The sequence below is a fragment of the Somniosus microcephalus genome, chromosome 13, assembly GCF_052327205.1.
Source record: "Somniosus microcephalus isolate GS21.2 chromosome 13, FLI_Smic_1.0, whole genome shotgun sequence".
NCBI classification, from domain to species: Eukaryota; Metazoa; Chordata; class Chondrichthyes; order Squaliformes; family Somniosidae; genus Somniosus; species Somniosus microcephalus.
Window position 1 is genome coordinate 66,702,802 of NC_140999.1, and position 22,828 is coordinate 66,725,629.

At 44.2% G+C, this 22,828-nt stretch overlaps 1 pseudogene; it reads right to left on the reverse strand.

Moving 5' to 3' along the window:
* Positions 1-356: 356 nt before the first annotated feature.
* The window catches only part of LOC147108395 (zona pellucida sperm-binding protein 4-like), a 36,421-nt pseudogene continuing 13,949 nt past the window's right edge, over positions 357-22,828 (reverse strand).

Below are 22,828 nucleotides of genomic sequence, written 5' to 3' on the forward strand. Positions count from 1 at the left end.
TGTCAGCGGTGCGCTGCGCACACCGATGATGTCATCGGTAGCGGCGCAGTGCTAACGGTTAGCGCTACCACTAACGCCCCGCGGAATTTAGCGGGAGGCGTGGACAGTGCCGCGCCCGGGCGCCAGTTGCCTTGCGACCCACTTAGCGCTAACTTAATGCGCTAACGGGTGGCGCAACCTACTGAATTTCTCCCCCAAGGAGTGCTGGATTAGATTGTTACCATGTCTGACAGTAAAGCTTCCCTCAGTTTACACCTTGTCCCTCCAGTCAGCAGTGGGATTAATTTTTACTACTAGTGTACCTAGGATTTGCTACTAGCCATTTCATGATTCACATCAACACCCAAAAGGCACACATCTGTCCAGCTGGTTTATTTGTTCAGGTCTACAGTTCAATCTCACTACATTGGGAAGAGAGAGCTCTTGGTTTCTTCATCCTGTACACTGCAGCCATCACCACCAACAGCGACAGAGCCACCACCATGAAGCCAATGGCTGCTCCACGCAGAAACCGAGAAGGAGACCCAGCAGCATCTATTGGGAGACACAAGATGTTATATTTGGAAGGGTTCACAGTGGCCTATTGAAGAGCCTCCACTTACCATTCTCTTCAAGCAGCTTCTTAGACAGATGATTCTCACCTTCCAAGAAAATGATGGGACCAGGCGCACTCAACAATGTTCCCTCATGGTCACCTGTGCTCCTGCGTTTCTCTATTGGGAAATGAGACATTGTTAGCAGACAGCTTTTTCCTGACCCACTTTCCAACCTGGTCAGCCATATATCATCTCCAAGGAGAAACAAAAATCCTGAATAGACACTGGAGATCACACATTATCTGCTATATAGCCAGAGACCAACCCACGTTAGACCATCTGCACTTCCAGTTCAGTGTTTGCAATGATGGGCAAAAGGCTAGACACTACCTAGACTGAAACTAATAGTGGGAGGGGGGGAGGGGTGTTCAGGTGAAGGGAAATTTAGAATGTCAGAGAAAGGAGAAGGCAATAGTGCAGGGTAGCAATAGGGGAAATGATAACCAGAATGTGACAGGATACAGAGCGTACAAACATAAGCATGCACAAGCAAATAGTTTCAGAGTGGGTAAAAATGGTAAAGAAAAAATTTAAAGCTCTATCTGAATGCATGCAGCATTCGTAACAAGATAGAGGAGTTGACGGCAAAAATAGAAATAAATGACCATGATCTGATAGCCATTACAGAAACGTGGGTGCATGGTGACATAGAAACATAGAAACTTAGAAGGTAGGAGCAGGAGTAGGCCATTTGGCCCCTCGAGCCTGCTCTGCCATTCAATGCGATCCTGGCTGATCATCCAAATTCAGTACCCTGTCCCTGCTATATCCCTTGATCCCTTTAGCCTTAAGAAATATATCCAACTACTTCTTGAATATAATTAATGAATTGGCCTCTACTGCCTTCTGTGGTAGAGAATTCCACAGGTTCACCACTCTCTGGGTGAAGAAATTCCTCCTCATTTCTGTCCTAAATGGCTTACCCCTTGTCCTTAGACTGTGACCCCTGGTTCTGGACTCCCCGACCATCGGGAACATCCTTCCTGCATCTAGTCTGTCCAGTCCTGTCAGAATTTTATAAGTTTCAATGAGATCCCCTCTCATTCTTCTAAACTCCAGTGAGTATAAGCCCAATCGACCCAATCTCTCCTCATACGTCATTCCTGCCATCCCAGGTATCAGCCTGGTGAATCATCGCTGAACTCCTTCCATGGCAAGAACATCCTTCCTCAGATAAGGCGACCAAAACTGCACACAATACTCAAGATGTGGTCTCACCAAGGCCCTGTACAACTGCAGCAAGAAATCCTTGTTCCTGTACTGAAACCCTCTCGCTACGAAGGCCAACATACCATTTGCCTTCTTAACCGCCTGCTGCACCTGCATGCTTACCTTCAGCGACTGGTGCACAAGGACAGCCAGGTCTCGTTGCACTTCCCCTTCTCCCAATCTATTGCCATTCAGATAATAACCTGCCTCCCTGTTTTTGACACCAAAGTGGATAACCTCGCACTTATCCACGTTAAATTGCATCTGTCATGCTTCTGCCCAATCACCCAACCTGCCCAAATCAACCTGGAGTTTCTCGGCATCCTCCTCACAGCACACACGACCACCCAGCTTTGTGTCGTCTGCAAACTTGGAGATATTACACCTAGTTCCCTTGTCTTGATCATTAATGTTGAATCCGTGATTCTTAAAGTATGATGTTTTCCAATAACTAGGCGGAGGCTGTAAATTAACAATCAACAGGTGTTTACTGGAGGAGGGTAGTCTAAAGACTAACAGTACAGAGGCATGCTCAAGGCTTATATACAGGTGTGGTCACTGCCGGTACTACAGTATACAGGAGCTGTAAAAGTAGTTCTCTCTTAAAGGTACATACACTACAATTCCTCCCCTTTTAGATTAACAGTAACCATAACATTCAAATAACAGTTAACACTTTAACATGCACATTAAACTGAAATAGTCCATTTATAGATTCAGTCTTTGGGGCGGCTTCCTGATCCTTTCTGGATAGCGCCTTTCCTGAGGTTCTTGTTCTTGGTGCGGAGGTGATTCTGGCCCCCTTTCGTCGGTTAGTTCATCAGGTTCCGCTGCTACTGTTTCTGAGGTAGATGCTACCGGTATGTCGGGTTCATCCCCAGGTACGCGAGACATGGGGTTGACTCATTCCGGTGATGCTAGGATCTGGTCAACGTGCCGTCTCACAATGTTCTCCCCGACATCCACTGTGTACATTAATGGCCCCTGCCGTGTGCATATCGTTCCGGGTTGCCATTTCTCTGTTCGGTAGTCGCGGGCCAAGGCTGGTTGTTCTACATTGAAGCTCCTTGTCGGCTTTTCATTGATGCGCTGGAATTGCTTATCCTCAACATTTCTTCGCACATTTGGTCTGAGCAAATCCAGACAAGATCTCAACCTTCGGTTAAAGAGCATCATGACCGGGGTCTGGTTGGTAACTGCATGTGTCGCATTTCTGTAGGCTAAAAGGAAATTGTCCACCTTATGCTGTAGTGCAATTTCATCATCGCACATGGCCCTTATCGCCTTTTTAAAGGTTTGTACGAACCTCTCAGCCAATCCATTTGTGGCTGGATGATATGGGGCGGATGTGCAATGCCTTACCCCATTCCTGCTCATAAATTTCCGAAACTCTTCGGACACAAACTGTGGTCCGTTATCAGAGCAAATCTGCTCTGGCAAGCCGTTCCTGGCAAATATGGTCCGTAGGACTGCAATCGTTTTCTCTGTAGTGGTTGACGATATTTTGATCACGTCAGGCCATTTCGAGTGCGCATCCACTGCTATTAAGAACATTGAGTCCATGAATGGACCAGCAAAATCAATATGCACCCGTTGCCATGGAGAGGAGGGCCACTCCCATGGGTGTAGAGGGGCATGTGGTGGTGCATTTTGGACCTTCTGGCATCCTGAGCAGCTCTTTGTTAGGTCCTCGATTTGTTGATCGATCCCCGACCACCACACATAAGCCCTAGCAAGGCTTTCCATTTTCACCCCTCCCAGATGGCCTTCGTGAAGCTCATTGAGCACTCTCTCCCTTAACTTGGGTGGAATTACCACTCGGGATCCACACTTCACTGTCCCCTGGCATACTGACAGCTGTTCTCTTCTGGATGAGAATGCTGGCAACAGTGAGTCGCCATGTGCTGGCCATCCCTTCACCGTCAAATCATATACCCGAGACAGTGTCAGATCATTGCGGGTCTCCTTCTCTATATCCGCGTTAGTTACTGGCAATCGTTCAATTATCGACGAATAAAATATTTCGATAGGGTTCACAGCTGGTGCTTCCTCCGCAGTAGGCAGTGGCAGGCGTGATAGCCCATCAGCGTTTCCATGCTGTTTCGTGCCCTTATACTCTATTTCATATTGGTTCGCCCCTAGAAAAAGGGACCATCTTTGTAGCTGTTGCGCAGTCATCACCGGAACGCCCTTCTTTGGATAAAAGATGGAGTCAAGTGGTTGGTGGTCAGTCAGCAAGGTGAACCTCTGCCCATGCAGATAGTGGTTGAATTTTTTTACTCCCCATACTAGGCTGAGGGCCTCCCTGTCGATCTGGGCGTAGTTGCGCTCGGCTGAGGTTAGTGACCGAGATGCAAAGGCCACTGGCCTCGCCAACCTGTCTGGGAATTAGTGCGACAGCACCGCTCCAATACCATAGGGTGGTGCATCACATGCCAACCGAATTGGTCGTGCTGGGTTGAAATGGGCCAACACCTCTTTTGATGTGATCAATTCTTTGCACTTCTGGAAAGCTCATTTACATTCGTCATTCCACTTCCATGGTACCCCCGTTTGCAGTAGGGTGTTCAGTGGGTGTAATACTGAAGGCAAATTTGGTAAGAACTTATGGTAGTAGTTCACCAGCCCGAGGAATGACCTCAGTTGTGACACATTTTCCGGTGCTGGAGCCTTGACTACTGCCTCAATCTTTTCAGGGGACTTATGTAACCCCTCTTCATCAATAACGTGGCCACAATACGAGATCTGCTTCTGGAAAAACTCGCACTTGTGGCGATTAGCTCGTAGCCCATATTCCTTTAATCTAGTGAGCACCTTCTCCAGGTTGGCGAGGTGATCACTGTCATTTTCGCCCGTGACCAGGATGTCGTCCAAATAACACTGGGTCCCTGGAATCCCTTGCAGGAATTGATCCATTGCCCTTTGCCAAATAGCCGGAGCCGATGCTACCCTGAACACCAGCCGGTTGTATTGGTAGAGACCTTTATGAGTGTTGATCGTGAGGTATTGTTTCGAGGCTTCTTCTACCTCCATTTGCAGGTACTCCTGGGCCAGATCAATTTTGGTAAAGCGTTTACCTCCAGATAGCGAGGCGAAAATATCCTCAATCCGTGGGAGTGGATATTGTACCGTGTGAAGCACTGTCACCTTAAAATCCCCACAGATGCAGAACTTCTTTGTTTCCCCAGGTGTATTACTCAACGACCTCTTCATTACAGGAACGATGGGTGTAGCCCACTCGCTCCAGTCTACTTTGGACAGTACTCCTGAATGTTCCAACCCTTCCAGCTCTGCTTCAACAGCTGGTCAGATCGCATAAGGCACCGGTCTGGCCTTAAAAAACTTTGGACTTGCATTTTCCTCTATTTTAATCGTCGCTGTTATGCCTTTTAGTGTTCCGAGTCCCTCCTGGAACACTTCTTGTGCGTCAGTTAGCATTTTTGACAGTCGTCCAGGTGTGACGTCGTCATCCTTTTTGGCCTTAACCTTCAGTGCCTGTATGGAATGCCAATCTAATTGTATCTTCCGGATCCATTCACGTCCTAGTAGTGGTGGTCCTCCATCTGGCAATACATATAGGTCCATTTTGGGTATTTCCTTGCCTTTGTATATCACGTTCACCCTTATTTTTCCTTTGGGGTAGACTTTTTACCTCGTGTATGCCTTCAAGACAATCTCTGTAGCTTTCAAGGGTATATGTGAAAATAGCCGCTTGTAGTCCCTTTGGTTTATGACTGTTAGGGCTGATCCTGTGTCCAATTCCATTTTCACTTGGACTCTGTCTATCTTGAGCGTGACCCAGATAGTCTGGTGATCCTCCATTTTGATTACCTTATGTAGTTTCAGACAACCCAACTCCTTGCTTCCGGAGTCTGTATCACTTTTCTGTTCGTCTGAACTACTGTCCATCACCTTATGTACCTTTTTGTACTTCTCCTGTGGAGATTTCTTGCTGCTGGTTTTCTTCCCTGACCTGCAGACTCTTGCTATGTGTCCTGCTTTTCCACACTGTCTGCACACTTGGTCCTTGAACCAACAATCCTTCTGGTCATGTGTTGTTCTGCCACAGCGATAACACTTCCCTGCTCCATATGACATTTCATTGGTGCCATATTCTTGCGGTCTCCGTTGTATCTCTGCAGCGCCCCGTGCAGCTGCTTCGTGTGACACTGCCATGCTGAAAGCCTTGTCCAGCGTAAGATCCTTTTCTGATAGAAGCCGTTTCTGGGTTCCTTCACTTTGAAGCCCACACACAAACTTGTCCCTTAACGTATCTGCTAGTCCCAATCCAAACTGGCAGTGTTTCGATAGCTTGCGTAGTTCCGTTAAGTACTCAGCATTACTTTCGTCTTTATGCTGGTTCCTTTTGTGGAACTTAAATCTTTCTGCTATCAGCAGCGGTGTGGGGTTTAAGTGGTCCTGTAGGATTTCTACTATGCTTTCGAAATTCTTATCCACTGGCTTCTCTGGGGTTATTAGGTTTCGCAGTAAGCCATAAGTTTTTGCACCCATGGAATTCAACAAAACCAGTGCTTTCCTAGCATCTGGCACTTCATTTGCCTTGCAGTGCACCTCAATGCGTTCCACATATGTCGCCCAATCTTCGACTTCATTGTCGAACGCAGTGATACTGCCACTCTTCGGCATCCCTGGGTGTGATTAAACTGTCTAAAATGGCGTCTCCTGCGCTCTCCCTTCTTCTCTGCTGGCACAAAATGGCGTCTCCCGTGCTTTCCTTTCTTCCCGCGCTCGCCCTTCTTCTCCACTGCGGCTTCTCAAATGGCGTCTCCCGCGCTCTCCCTTCTTCTCCGTGGCTCAATGGCGTCTCCCGCGCTTCCTTTCTTTCCCCCGCAGACGCTGTTCAGCCCTTGAGCCCTGGCTGTGCTCTGCGCGTTCTCCTGTGTGCCTCTCTCGTTGCCGCCACTCGGTCCTGAACCCGGCTGCTGCTTTACCCGCTCTCTCTTTTTGTTTTCCGTTGACGCTGCTCGGTTTTCAACCCCCGGCTGCGCCCTTTGCACTTCACCCTCTCTCTTACCCCATCGACGCTGCTCGGCCTTTTCTGTGCTGTCGGTCGGCTCCAGCCGCCGCTGTCCGGGAAGGGTCTGCGCTGTACCTGTTGCCAGTCTGTTGCTGGATCATCGTGGCTGGAGAACCAAGCCCAGCTCTCAACAGCCTCCCCTGCGATGTTCACTCTCTGCCGGATGACTGGGCGGTTGCTCGTGGTCGACGCCCGTGCTTCTGGCCTTGACTTTCTTCCACCATCCTCCCGGAGCGAATCCTTGAAAGGAAATGCAGAGTTGCAGGTAGATTCGAATCAACCTCGTCGCCACTGTTGAATCCGTGATTCTTAAAGTATGATGTTTTCCAATAACTAGACGGAGGCTGTAAATTAACAATCAACAGGTGTTTACTGGAGGAGGGTAGTCTAAAGACTAACAGTACAGCGGCATGCTCAAGGCTTATATACAGGTGTGGTCACTGCCAGTACTACAGTGTACAGGAGCTGTAAAAGTAGTTCTCTCTTAAAGGTACATACACTACAATTAATATATATTGTGAATATATGTCCAAGGACCGATCCCTGCGGTACCCCACTAGTCACTGCCTGCCACTCGGAAAAAGACCCGTTTATTCTAACTCTTTGCTTTCTGTCTGCCAAACAGTTCTCTATCCAAGTCAATACCTTGCCCCCAATCCATGTGCCTTAACGTTACACGCTAATCTCTTATGCGGGACCTTATCGAAAGCCTTTTGAAAGTCCAAATACACTACATCCACTGGTTCTCCCTTATCTATTTTACCAGTTACATCCTCAAAAAATTCCAGTAGATTAGTCAAGCACGATTTACCTTTTGTAAATCCATGTTGACTTTGTCCGATCTTGTCACTATTTTCCAAGTGCTCTGCTATTACATCTTTTATAATGGACTCTAGCATTTTCCCCACTACCGATGTCAGGCTTACCGGTCTGTAATTCCCCATTTTCTCTCTATCACCTTTTTTGAATAGTTGGATAACATTAGCTACCCTCCAATCCATGGGTACTGTTCCAGATTCCATTGAATGTTGGAAGATTATCAGCAATGCATCTACTATTTCTAGGACCACTTCCTTAAGTACCGAAGGATGTAGATTATCAGGCCCTGGGGATTTATCGGCCTTCAATCCCATCAATTTCCCTAACACCATTTCCCTACAAATACTGATTTCTTTCAGTTCCTCCCTTTCTTCAGACCCTATGTTCCCCGACATCTCTGGGAGGTTATTTGTGTCCTCCTTTGAGAAGTCAGAACCAAAATATATATTTAATTGGTCTGCCATTTCTTTGTTCCTCATTATAAATTCCCCTGATTCTGACTGCAAGGGACCTACGCTTGACTTCACCAATCTTTTTCTCTTCACATATCTATAAAAGCTTTTACAGTCAGTTTTTATGTTCCTTGCAAGCTTACTCTCATATTCTATTTTCCCCTTCTTAATTAATCCCTTTGTCCTCCATTGTTGAATCCTAAACTGTGCCCAATTCTCAGGTTTACTGCTTTTTCTGGCCAATTTATATGTCCTCTCCTTGGATCTTATGCTGTCCCTAATTTCCCTTGTTAGCCACGGTTGAGTCACCTTTTTTGTTTTATTTTTATGCCAAACTGGGATGAACAAATTCTGGAGTTCATCCATGCGGTCTTTGAATGTTTGCCATTGCCTATCCACCGTCAACCCTTTGAGTGACATTTCCCAATCAATCCTACCCAACTTGCGCCTCATACCATCGTAGTTTCCTTTATTTAAATTCAGGACCCTTGTCTCTGAGTCAACTACTTCACTCTCCATCTTAATGAAGAATTCGATCATATTATGATCGCTCCGACCCAAGGGGCCTCGTACAACAAGATTGCTAATTAATCCTTTCTCATTACATAATACCCAGTCTAAGATGGTCTGATCTCTGGTTGGTACCTCGACATATTGGTCCAGGAAACCACCCCATAAACACTCCAGGAATTCCTCCTCCACAGTATTGTTACTAATTTGGTTAGCCCACTCTATATGTAGGTTAAAGTCACCCATGATGACTGCTGTACCCTTATTGCATGCTTCTCTAATTTTCCTTTTAATTCCATCCCCAACCTCCGCATTACTGTTTGGAGGTCTATATACCACTCCCACTAACATTTTCTGCCCCTTGGTATTTCTCAGTTCTACCCATACAGATTCCACATCATCAGAGCTTATATCCTTCCTTACAATTGTGTTAATCCCCTCTTTAACCAGCAATGCTATCCCACCTCCCTTTCCTTTTTGCCTATCTTTCTGAATATTGAATATATGATGTTGCGTACCCAGCCTTGGCCACCCTAGAGCCATGTTTCCGTAATCCCAATCAAATCATAATCGTTTACCTCTTTTTGCGCAGCTAATTCATCCACCTTATTACGAATGCTCCTCGCATTAAGACACAAAGCATTCAGGCTTGTTTTTTTAATGCTCTTTGACCTATTAGAATTATTATTTACTGTGGGCATGTTTGATTTAAACCATTGATTTATCTGACTGCCACTTTTGACCAAGGCTGGGAACTGAATATTATGGGGTATTTGACATTTCAGAAGGATAGGCAGAAAGGAGGAGGAGGTGGGATAGCTCTGTTAATAAAGGATGAGATCAGTGCAGTGGTGAGAAATGATATTGGCTCAGAAAAGCAGGATGTAGAAATCAGTTTGGGTGGAGACAAGAAATAATACGGGAAAGAAGTCACTGGTGGGAGTAGTCTATAATCCCCCCAACAGTAGCTACAATGTAGGACAGAGTATAAATAAAGAAATAATAGGGGCTTGTAAGAAAGGTACTGTGATAATCATAGGTGATTTTAATCTTCATGTAGATTGGACAAATCAAATTGGCAAAGGTTTTCTTGAGGAAGAGTTCATAGATTGTATTTGGGATGGTTCCTTAGAACAATATGTTGTGGCACCAACTAGGGAGGTGGCTATTTTAGATCTGGTAATGTATAATGAGACAGGATTAATTAATAATCTCATAGTAAAAGGATCCTCTAGGGAACAGTGATCATAGCATGATAGGAGTTTCAGGATGAGTAACTTGGGTCTGAAACTAGTGTCCTAAACTTAAATAAAGGCAATTACAAAGGTATGAAGATAGAGTTGGCTAAAGTAGACTGGGAAAATAGATTAAAGTGTAAGACAGTAGATAAGCAGTGGCAGACATTTAAGGAGATATTTCATAACTCTCCAACATTTATTCCAGTGAGAAAGAAAGACTATGAGAAGGATGGACCATCCGTGGCTAACTAAGGAAGTTAAGGATGGTATCTTATTGAACGAAAAGGCATACAATATTGTAAAGATTAGTGGTAGGCCAGAGGATTGGGAAATTTTTAGAAACCAGCAAAAGATGACTAAAAAAAGAGGGAGAAGATAAATTATGAGTGTAAACTAGAAAAACATAAAAACACAGCAAGAGCTTCTACAGGTATATAAACAGGAAGAGAGTAGCTAAAGTAAACATTGGTCCCTTAAAGGTTGAGCTGGGTAATTAATAATGGGAAACAGGGAAATGGGAGAGACTTTGAACAAATATTTCGTATCAGTCTTCAGGGTAGAAGACACTAAAAGCATTCCAATAATAATTGATCATCAAGGGGCTTTAGGGAGGGAGGAACTTAAAACAATGATTATCACTAGAGAGAGAAAGGACTAGGCAAACTAATGGGACTAAAGGCTGACAAGTCCCCTGGACCTGATGGCCTGCATCGTAGGGTCTAAGAGAAGTGGCTGCAGAGGTAGCAGATGCGTTGGTTGTAATCTACCAAAATTCCCTGGATTCTGGAGCGGTCCCAGTGAATTGGAAAACCACAAACGTAACACCCCTATTCAAGAAAGGAGGGAGGCAAAAGGGAAAATGCTGGAATCCATTATTAAGGAAGTAATAGCAGGACATTTAGAACATCATAATAAAGCCATGTTGACTCTGCTTAATTGTATGAAAGGGAAATCATGTTTGACACTTTATTAGAGTTCTTTGAGAATGTAACGTGCAGGGTGGATAAAGGGGAACCAGTAGATGTACTGTATTTGGATTTCCAGAAGGTATTCGATAAGGTGCCACATAAAAGGTTACTGCATAAGAGAAGAGCTCACGGGGTTGGGGGTAATATATTAGCATGGATAGAAGATTGGCTAACTAACAGAAAACAAAGTCAGGGAAAATAAGTCATTTTCCAGTTGGCAAACTGTAACTAGTGGGGTGCCACAGAGATCAGTGCTGGGGCCTTAACTATTTACAATCTATTTTAATGGCTTGGATGAAGTGACAGAGTGTAATGTAGCCAAATTTGCTAATGATACAAAGATAACTGGGAAAGCAAATTATGAGGAGGACACAGTCTGCAAAGGGATATGGATAGGTAAAGTGAGTTGGTAAAAATTTGGCAGATGGAGTACAATGTGGGAAAATGTGAGGTTATCCACGGGTAGGTAAAATAAAAAAGCAAATTATATTTTTAAATAGAGACTGTCTAATGCTGCACTACAGAGGGATCTGGGGGTCCTTGTACAGGAAACACAAAAAGTTAGCATTCAAGTACAGCAAGTAATTGGGAAGGTAAATGGAATGTTGGCCTATATTGCAAGGGGGGATGGAGTATAAAAGTAGGGAAGTCTTACCGCACCTGGAGTAGTGCATGCAGTTTTGGTCTCCTTATTTAAAAGGAGGGATATATTTGCATTGGAGGCAGTTCTTCAGAGAAGGTTCACTAGATTAATTCCTGAGTTGAAGGGGTTGTCTTATGAAGCAGGGTTGAGCCTATACAGCTATCGTTTTGTTCTGCGCGTCCTCCGCGAAAATCGTCCGCGAAGTCTCGGGGTCACCAATGTAGGAATTGTCAGATCCCTAACTGAAGCACTGAGGTCAAGTCAGTCCGAAAATAAAACGAAGTTTAATAGAAACTAGAGAACAAACAATTGCATGCAGGAGAAATAATCAACAGGTCTTTTCTGGTGCTGGTTTCACGAGGTCTCAGTTGGGAACCTCCCGCTCTCTGACGTCTGACGTCATGACGTCATCACGTTTCCCGCCATTCGGGGCGTCACGTGACCAACGTGATGACATCATCGCGCTGATTCTGGGGCTTATCCAGAATGGCTATTTACATACAGTAAACAAACATAGGTGCTGTCGCACTCTGTTAAAGGCAGTTATACATTTATACAGGAGTCCGTTGGTGGCTTTGCCACAGTGTCTTAATTTAAGACATCTTGATCATGTGCCACATTCCTGCTTTTGCATAGAACAAACCAAGTTACCTACACATTATTTCCCAGGATCTAAAAGGTCAATCTAAGATCTAATCCCCAAAAGAACAAAGAAAAATTGGTTAGAAGTTCAGAGTGCAGGGCAGCCCGAAACAGTGTTGGGTACTAATGCACATTGTAATCAGGAAATTCTTTAGAGCAAAAGGATTTCCAAAAAAACCCCACCTCGTCAGCTGACAAAAGCCAGGGGTTGGGGGAATTGCATAATCTCAATCAACATTAACTAGACACAAGGAGTGCTGGATTAGATGGTTACCATGTCTGACAGTAAAGATTCACTCAGTTTCTACCTAGTCCCTCCCATCAGCAGTGAGATTTAATTTTAACTACCAGTGTAACTAGGACTTACTACTAGCCATTTCATGATTCACATCAACGCCCAAAAGGCACATTTCTGTCCATCTGGTTTATTTGTTCAGGTCTACAGTTCAATCTCACTACATTGGGAAGAGACAGCTCTTGGTCTCTTCATCCTGTACACTGCAGCCATCACCACCAACAGGGACAGAGTCACCACCATGAAGCCAATGGCTGCTCCACGCAGAAACAGAGAAGGAGACCCAGCAGCATCTATTGAGAAACACAAGGGCCTAGAAATTCAGTTGGGCGCTGCAAGCTTTGCGCCCAGTTGGCGCCTAAAGAGGGTTTCTGCGCCAGTATAAGAGGTTGCGCTGATATTCAGCGCTGCGGTAATGGCGGCGGTAGCCGGTAGCGCTACGCCGACACCGATGATGTCATCGGTGTGCACAGTGCCCCGGTACCGCCCCGCTTCCGGCCCAAACCCCAAATTTAGTTGCGGCCGCCTCTTCGTGAAACGGGGCCGTACTGCTGCGCTACTGGGGCGCTTTAAGGTGGAGGTGCGGCCGGCCGCATTTTCGGCGGCCGCCTGCCCGTACCTCCATCCCCGGCCTCCTCCACCACCCCCCCGCGGCATTGGTGGCTGATTCCCGTGAGCCCGGCACTTCTCCGTGGTGCTGGGCTCATTTGCTGGCAGAATCCAGCGGCGAACTCACGGCTGCAGGCAGCTCCTCCTTAAGAGAAGGAGGAGGCCTGCAGTACCCCAGCCTGCCACACCGCATCGGGTGGTGCAGCGGCAGCTGGAGCGCTGAAATTCACTTTCAGCGCCATAAGCGGAGGCGGGCACACCCTGGAACAGCGCCCGGTACCGAATTGGGGCGCTAAAAGTGAATTTCTGGCGGTCGCAATGGGCTCCGCGCGCAGCGCTAACTTTTGGGCGTTAGCCTGCTGGCGGGGCCTAACTGAATTTCTAGGCCTTGATGTTATATTCGGAAGGGTTCACAGTGGCCTACTGAAGAGCCTTCACTTACCACTCTCTTCAAGCAGCTTCTTAGACAGACGATTCTCACATTCCAAGAAAATGATGGGACCAGGAGCACTCACCAATGTTCCCTCATGGTCATCTGTACTCCTGCGTCTCTCTATTGGGAAACGAGACATTGTTAGCAGACAGTTTTGTCCTGACCTACTTTCCAACCTGGTCACCCATGTATCATCTCCAAGGAGAAAGAAAAATCCTGACTAGACACTGGAGATCACACATTACCTGCTGTATAGCAGGAGACCAACCCATGTTAGACCATCTGCACTTCCAGTTCAATGTTTGCAATGATGGGCACAAACCTAGACACTACCTAGACGGTCAGGATTGCAGTCAGGCCCTGGAGACTAAGAGTTCTGGCTCCCATTTATAGACAACGGTCCTTCCCATAGAGAGCAGGTTTGACCATATTGGGAGAGAGAGAGAGAGAGAGTGATAAACCCCCAGTTGCAGGGAACAAACCAGATATTACTAGAAGACAAGTTCCAGTTCAATGTTTGCAATGATGGGCAAAAAGCTAGACACCACCTAGACAAACTAATAGTGGGGGGTTTCAGTTGAAGGAGAATTTAGAAAGTCAGAGAAAGGAGAAGGCAATAGTGCAGGGTAGCGATAGGGGAAATGATAACCAGAGTGTGACAGGAGACAGAGCGTATGAACATAAGCATGCACCAGCAAATAGTTTGAGTAGGTAAAAAAAAATTAAAAGCTCTTTATCTGAATGCACGCAGCATTGTGCTGTAACCATTCTATGATTCGTAACTAGATAGATGAGTTGATGGCAAAAATAGAAATAAATGGGCATGATCTGATAGCCATTACAGAGACATGGTTGCAAGGTGACCAAGGCTCGGAACTGAATCTTCAGGGGTATTTGACATTTCGGAAGGATAGGCAGAAAGGAAAAGGAGGTGGGGTAGCTCTGTTAAAGGATAAGATCAGTGCAGTGGTGAGAAATGATATTGGCTCAGAAGAGCAGGATGGAGAATCAGATTGGGTGGAGATAAGAAATAGTACAGGAAAGAAGTCATAAGAACATAAGAACATAAGAAATAGGAGCAGGAGTAGGCCAATCGGCCCCTTGAGCCTGCTCCACCATTCAATAAGATCATGGCTGATCTGATCCTAACCGCCAATCTACTATCACAGAACCATCTCCTGAATCTAACAGAATTAGACACACGAAATAGGAGCAGGATCAGGCTACACGGCCCCTGGGCCCGCTCCGCTACCCACAGGGCCATGACCGATCCGAACCTAGACTCATGTCCAAATTCCTGCCCGCTCCCATGACCCTTTATTCCCTTTACTTCTAGGAAACTGTCTATTTCTGTTTTAAATTTATGTAATGATGTAGCTTCTACAGCTTTTTGGGGCAGCATATTCCATGGACCTACCACCCTCTGAGTGAAGTAGTTCCTCCTCATCTCAGTTTTGAAAGAGCAGCCCCTTATTCTAAGACTATGCCCCCTAGTTCTAGTTTCACCCATCATCGGGAACATCCTCCCCGCATCCACCCGATCCAACCCCTTCACAATCTTATATGTTTCAATAAGATCGCCTCTCATTCTTCTGAACTCCAATGAGTAGAGTCCCAATCTACTCAACCTCTCCTCATATGTCCATCCCCTCATCCCCGGGATTAACCGAGTGAACCTTCTTTGTACTGACTCGAGAGCAAGTATGTATTTTCTTAAGTATGGACACCAAAACTGTATGCAGTATTCCAGGTGCAGTCTCACCAATACCTTGTACAACTGAAGCAATACCTCCCTATTTTTATATTCTATCCCCCTAGCAATGAAAGCCAACATTCCAATGGCCTTCTTAATCACTTGCTGCACCTGCATACTAACCTTTTGAGTTTCGTGCACCAGGACCCCCAGATCCCTTTGTACTTCAGTACTTTCCAGTTTCTTGCCATTAAGATAATAACTTGCTCTACGATTTTTCCTGCCAAAGTGCATAACCTCACACTTTCCAGTATTGTATTCCATCTGCCAAATCTCTGCCCACTTACTTAGCCTGTCTATGTCCCCTTGCAGGTTTTTTATGTCCTCCTCACTCACTACTTTCCCTCCCATCTTAGTATCATCTGCAAACTTTGAAATGTTACACTCGGTCCCCTCCTCCAAATCATTAATATAGATTGTAAAGAGTTGGGGACCCAGCACTGACCCCAGTGGAACACCACTAGTTATGGATTGCCAGTCCGAGAATGAACCATTTATCCCAACTCTCTGCCTTCTGTTAGATAGCCAATCCTCTATCCATGCCAGAATATTACCCCCAATCCCATGAATTTTTATCTTAAGCAATAATCTTTTGTGTGGCACCTTGTCAAATGCCTTTTGGAAGTCTAAATACACTACGTCCACTGGTTTCCCTTTATCCACCCTATATGTTACTTCCTCAAAGAACTCCAGCATATTTGTCAAACATGACTTCCCCTTCATAAAACCATGCTGACTTTGTCCTATTAAATAATGATTATCCAAATGTCCTGTTACTGTCTCCTTAATAATGGACTCCAATATTTTACCTACCACAGATGTTAGGCTAACCGGTCTATAGTTTCCAGCCTTCTGTCTACTGCCCTTTTTAAATAAGGGCATTACATTAGCAGTTTTCCAGTCTGCCGGGACCTTTGCTGAGTCCAGGGAGTTTTGGAAAATTATTACCAATGCATCCACAATCCCTACCGCCACTTCCCTCAAGACCCTAGGATGTAAGCCATCAGGTCCAGGTGATTTATCCGCCTTGAGTCCAATTATTTTGCCGAGTACCACTTCCTTAGTGATTTTGATCGTGTTTAGCTCCTCCCCCACTATAGCCCCCTGTTTGTCCAGTGTTGGGATATTCTTAGTGTCTTCTACTGTAAAGACTGATACAAAATATTCATTCAGTGTTTTTGCCATCTCCATATTTCCCACCATTAATTTCCCGGTCTTATCCTCTAAGGGACCAACATTTACTTTAGCCACCCTTTTTCTTTTTATATAACTATAAAAACTCTTACTATCTGTTTTTATAATTTTTGCTAATTTACTTTCATAATCTATCTTCCCTTTCTTAATCAATCTTTTTGCTATTTTTTGCTGTCTTTTAAAGTTTTCCCAATCCTCTATCCTCCCACTAGATTTGGCTACCTTATATGCCCTTGTTTTTAGTCGAATACTATCCTTAATTTCTTTACTTAGCCACGGATGGCTGTCTTTTCTTATACACCCTTTTCTTCTCAGTGGAATTTTTTTTTTGGAAGTTGTAAAATAACTCCTTAAATGTACACCACTGATCATGTATCGTCTTACCCTTTAACCTATTTTCCCAATCCACTCTACTCAATTCCGCTCTCATACCTTCATAGTCTCCTTTATTCAAGCTTAGCACGCTTGTTTGAGATCCAACCTTCTCACCCTCTAATCGAATATGGAATTCAACCATGTTATGGTCACTCATTCCAAGGGGATCCTTTACTAGGACATTTTAAATTAATCCTGTCTCGTTACACAGGACCAGATCTAAGGTTGCTTGCCCCCTGGTCGGTTCAGTTACATACAGCTCAAGAAACCCATCCCTAATACACTCAATGAACTCATCCTCAAGGCAGCCCTGCCCAATTTGATTTGTCCAATTAATATGATAGTTAAAATCCCCCATAATTATAGATGCTCCCTTATTACAAGCCTCAACTATTTCCTGATTGATACTCCGTCCAACAGAGTTGCAACTGTTCGGAGGCCTATAGTCTACGCCCACTAGTGTTTTATTCCCCTTATTATTCCTTACCTCCACCCAAACTGTTTCATTATCCTCATCTTTTGACCCAATATCATTTCTGTATTACAGTGATTCCTTCCTTTATTAACATAGCCACCCCACCTCCCCTTCCTTCCTGCCTGTCCTTCCTGATCGTTAAATAACCTGGTATGTTTAATTCCCAGGCATTTTCACCCTGCAGCCATGTTTCTGTAATGGCCACAAGATCATACCCATATGTAGTTATTTGTGCCATTAACTCATCTATTTTGTTACGAATGCTACGTGCATTCAGATAGAGAACTTTCAAATATGTTTTGTGACACTTAGTTCCTGCTTTTGCCCTTTTTATTACTTTACCTTTTACTCCATACCTTCTGCCCCTTCCTGACATGCTCTGGTTTTTAATTTCCCCACTGCTACCTAAGTCTATGACCTTCTCTGTTGTCATTTTTATTATTTGCTCTCTAGGAACCTCCCCCCCACTAGTTAGTTTAAAGCCCTCTCTACAGCCCTAGTTATATGATCCACCAGGACTCTAGCCCCAGCACTGGCCAAGTGAAGCCTGTCCCAACGGAACAGCTCCCTCCTGCCCCAGTACTGGTGCCAGTGTCCCAGGAAGCAAAACCCATTTCTCCCACACCAGTCTTTGAGCCACGCATTTAACTCTCTAATTTTATTTGTCCTAGCCAAATTCGCTCGTGGCTCAGGTAATAATCCAGAGATTATTACCCTTGAGGTTCTGTTTTTTAATTTGACCCCTAGCTGCTCATACTCCTTTAACTGAACCGGCTTACTAGTCCTTTCTACGTCGTTTGTACCAACATGGACCACGACAACTGGATCCACCCCCTCCCACTGCAAGTTTCTTTCCAGCCCAGAGGAGATGTCCTTAACCCTGGCACCGGGTAGGCAACACAGCCTTCGGGACTCTCGCTCTCGGCTGCAGAGAACTTTATCTATCCCCCTAATAATACTATCCCCTACCACTACAACATTTCTATTTACTCCTCCCTCTTGAATGGCCCCCCGTTTCACGGTGCTGTGGCCAGGTTGCTCATCCTCCCTGCAGTCCCTGCTCCTGTCCCCACAGGGAGTAAGAACCTCGAATCTGCTGGTCAAGAGCAAGGGCTGCGGTTCCTCCAGCTCTACCTCCTGGATCCCCATACCTGCCTCACTCGTAGTCACACCGTCCTGTCCCTGACCATGGGCTACATCTGAATTAATTAACTTCATAGGTGTGACCACCTCCTGATACACAGAGTCCAGGTACTTCTCCCCTCCCTGATGTGTCGCAGTGTCTGAAGCTCAGACTCCAGCTCATCAACATGGAGCTGGAGTTCCTGTAGCAGCAGACACTTGTCACAGACGTAATCACCGTGAGCCTCAGTGGGGTTCACCGGCTCCCACATCTCGCAACAGTAACACATCACCTGCTCCATTCTAAGTAATTAATTAAATTTTTTATTGTTAGTTATGGACGCCCTCTGCCCGATTTTAGATGCTAGTATCCCCTTTAATTAATTGGATTTAAATTAAATCAATCCCTCTAGTTACACCAGTTAAATGGTTTACCAACAGTCACTCTGCACCAGAAAGGCCTTGGTACACCACAGCAACCTTAAAAACTATAAACCACAGACTTAAAGTTTTAAAACGAGAGAAATACTCCAACCAATCACCTACCTGTTTTGTGGTGACGTCACACCTTGAATACTTTTTACCTCTCTCCTTGCCTGAGATTGGAGATTGGTGAGGCCTACCTGAGCCTCTGGGGCCTCTTGTAGTCGCTCTGCCACGCGGCTCCGCCTCCACCTGCTGCCGATGCCGCACTGAGGCCTACCTGAGCCTCTGGGGCCTCTTGTAGTCGCTCTGCCGCGCTGCTCCGCCTCCACCTGCTGCCGATGCCGCACTGGTGGGAGTAGTCTATAGCCCTCCACCCCCCCCCACCCCTCACACACACACAGTAGCTACACTGTAGGACAGAGTATAAATCAAGAAATAATAGCGGCTTGTAAGAAAGGTACTGCGATAATCATGGGTGATTTTAACCTTCATATAAATTGGACAAATCAAATTGTCAAGGGTAGCCTTGAGGAAGAGTTCATAGAACATATTTGGGATGGTTTCTTATAACAATACATTGTAGAACCAACCAGGGAGAAGGCTATTTTAGATCTGGTAATGTGTAATGAGACAGGATTAATTAATGATCTCATAGTAAAGCATCCTCTAGGGCACAGTGATCATAGCATGATAGAAGTTTCAGGGTGAGAAACTTGGGTCTGAAGCTAGTGTCCCAAGCTTAAATAAAGGCAATTACAAAGGCATGAAGATAGAGTTGGCTAAATTAGACCGGGAATATAGATTAAAGGGCAAGACAGTAGATAAGCAGTGGCAGACATTTAAGGAGATATTTCATAACTCTGAGGTTTATTCCAGTGAGAAACATGAAGAGATAATTACAGACCTAGCCCTTTTGTGCTATCCCAGGTCAGGCGTATTTCCCCGACGTTCACCTTCAACTTAAGTTAGAGATAGCCGAATTCCATAAGACGCTTAAATGGGTCTAAAGGTTCAGGCTATCTCTCCCTAAAGGAACGGAATGACTGAAGATGTTACCATCCTCCGGATAGTACTTTAAATAAGTTGAACTAGACTGTAACCTTACGGATATTATGAGGGTCTGGAATACCCCCCATAATTCTGCAACTCCTTACAAAAGAGTGTACAGAAATGTGGGTTTGCAAATCTATACAGATTTACTCTGAGACAATTCTAAAAATATATAGTTTTATTTAAGAGCCGACATTCAGTTAACATCTGTTGAATCAGTCATAACATTAACAATTCAAAATACAATTAGCTTATATTTCTTATTTCTCAGAGATCCTTATTCTCAAATATTTACTTCGTTACATTTCTTACTTATTTCTAAATCCAGAACATCAACCAAAATCAATCACTTCGACTTCCCGAGACTCATAGTTAAAGACTTAGTGATTCCTCTGGAAAGTTGAGAATTTCTTTGCCCGTTCTGCGTATTCTGACTTTGTTAAAAATGGTCTTATTTTTATACCCTTTTGGCAGTGGTTTCTTCTTTGTTGTTCTCTGCTGATGTCAGCTAATTGTCTTTATTGATACCTCTTTCGAATGCTTTCTATTTTACTATCAATTCAACTATTGAATGCATAATTATTTCTCTACCTTTAAGTGTTCCAAAAACCATCATAAAAACAATGACAGCAATGGTTTCTGTTTGATGCCATTCTTACCGAAGATTCTTCATTCAATTCTTTACTGGTTTTTAGCAGACATTTTGACTCCGTGGTGATCCAAGTTTAATACAAACACAATGCAATTGCATGGTGTCTCTATTGAAGTCATATTTTCAAAGCCTTCTTGTTGGTATTATATTTACAATATATAAATCAAAACCACTTTAACTGTGTGTTTACTTGTTTTTTAGCTGTCTCAATTGGTTGCATATTTAATCTCCTGTTTTCCAAGTTTAACATAAAACTATTTGACTAGCAGGTGTTTCTTTACTTGATGTCATGTTTCAAAGATACATGCCTCTTTTAATGTTTGTATTTCTGTTTTACGTGTTAGCTCTTCACACTTTAAACTGGGCATTTTCATTGTGTTCGTTGCAAACCATAGACTTTTTGGAAGCACCAATGGTTTGCTTCAATCTTTCATTGTTTTAGCATATTTAACTAATTCCCATTTCAAAGCTTGTTTACAACTTTGTTTTCAACTGATCTTTTCTCAGAAGCCTGTATTCTGTTTACAGCCCGTCTGCTGAGACTTCTGTCTTTTAAATCCAGTATGTCTTATTAATATTAGAAATCTGTTCATGGTATTGTGTATTTCTCAGAATCATGGCTATTCCTTCACAAAGAAAGACTATGAGAAGGATGAACCACCCGTGGCTAACTAAGGAAGTTAAGTGTGGTATCTAATTGAACGAAAAGGCATACAATGTTGTGAAGATTAGTGGTAGGCCAGAGGATTGGGAGGATTTAGAAACCAACAAAGAATAACTAACAACATTTAAAAAATAGACTATGAGTATAAACTAGCAAAAAATATAAGACAGCAAGAGCTTCTACAGGTATATAAAAGGGAAGCGAGTAGCTAAAGTAAACATTGGTGCCTTAGAGGTTGGGCTGGGGAATTAGTAATGGGAAACGGAAGTGGCAGAGACTTTGAACAAATATTTTGTATTGGTCTTCATGGCAGAAGACACTAAAAGCATCCCAATAATAGATTGATAATCAAGGGGCTACAGGGAGGAAGGAATTAAAACAATGACTATCACTAGTGAGAAAACACTAGGCAAACTAATGGGACTAAAGGCTGAAAAGTCTCCTGGACCTGATCGACTGCATCCTAGGGTCTAAAAGAAGTGGCTGCAGAGATAGTGGATGTGTTGGTTGTAATCTACCAAAATTCCCTGGACTCTGGAGCGGTCCCAGTGGATTGGAAAACCACAAATGTAGCACCCCTATTCAAGAAAGGAGGGAGGCAAAAAGCAGGAAACTATAGGCCAGTTAGCCTAACATCTGTCATTGGGAAAATGCTGGAATCCATTATTAAGGAAGTAATAACCGGACATTTAGAAAATCATAATAAAGCCATGTTGACTCTGCTTAATTGTATGAAAGGGAAATCGTGTTTGACAAATTTACTAGAGTTCTTTGAGGATGTAACAAGCAGGGTGGATACAGGGGAACCAGTAGATGTAGTGTATTTGGATTTCCAGAAGGTATTTGATAAGGTGCCACATAAAAGCTTACTGCACAAGATAAGAGCTCACGGGGTTGGGGGTAATATATTAGCATGGATAGAAGATTGGCTAACTAACAGAAAACAAAGTCAGGATAAAAGGGTCATTTTCTGGTTGGCAAACTGTAACTAGTGGGGTGCCATAGGGATCAGTGCTGGGGCCTCAGCTATTTAAAATCATTTTAATGACTTGGATGAAGGGACAGAGTGTAATGTAGCCAAATTTGCTAATGATACAAAGAATAGTAGGAAAGCAAATTGTGAGGAGGACACAGAGAGTCTGCAAAGGGATATGGATAGGTTAAGTGAGTGGGCAAAAATTTGGCAGCTGGAGTATAATGTGGGAAAATGTGAGGTTATCCACTGGTAGGAAAAATAAAAAAGCAAGTTTTTTTTTTAAAAAGAGAGACTACATAATGCTGCAGTACAGAGGGATCTGGGGGTCCTTGTGCATGAAATACAAAAAGTTAGCATGCAGGTACATCAAGTAATTAGGAAGGCAAATGGAATGTTGGCCTTTAATGCAAGGGGGGATGGAGTATAAAAGTATGGATGTCTTAGCACACCTGGAGTACTGCATGCAGTTTTGGTCTCCTTATTTAAAAAGGAGGGATATATTTGCATTGGAGGCAGTTCAGAGAAGGTTCACTAGATTAATTCCTGAGATGAAGGGGTTGTCTTATGAAGCAGGGTTGAGCTTATACTCATTGGAGTTTAGATGAATGAGGTGATCTTATTTGAAACATAAGATTCTGAGGGGGCTTGAGTGTAGATGCAGGGAGGATGTTTCCCCTCATGGGGGAATC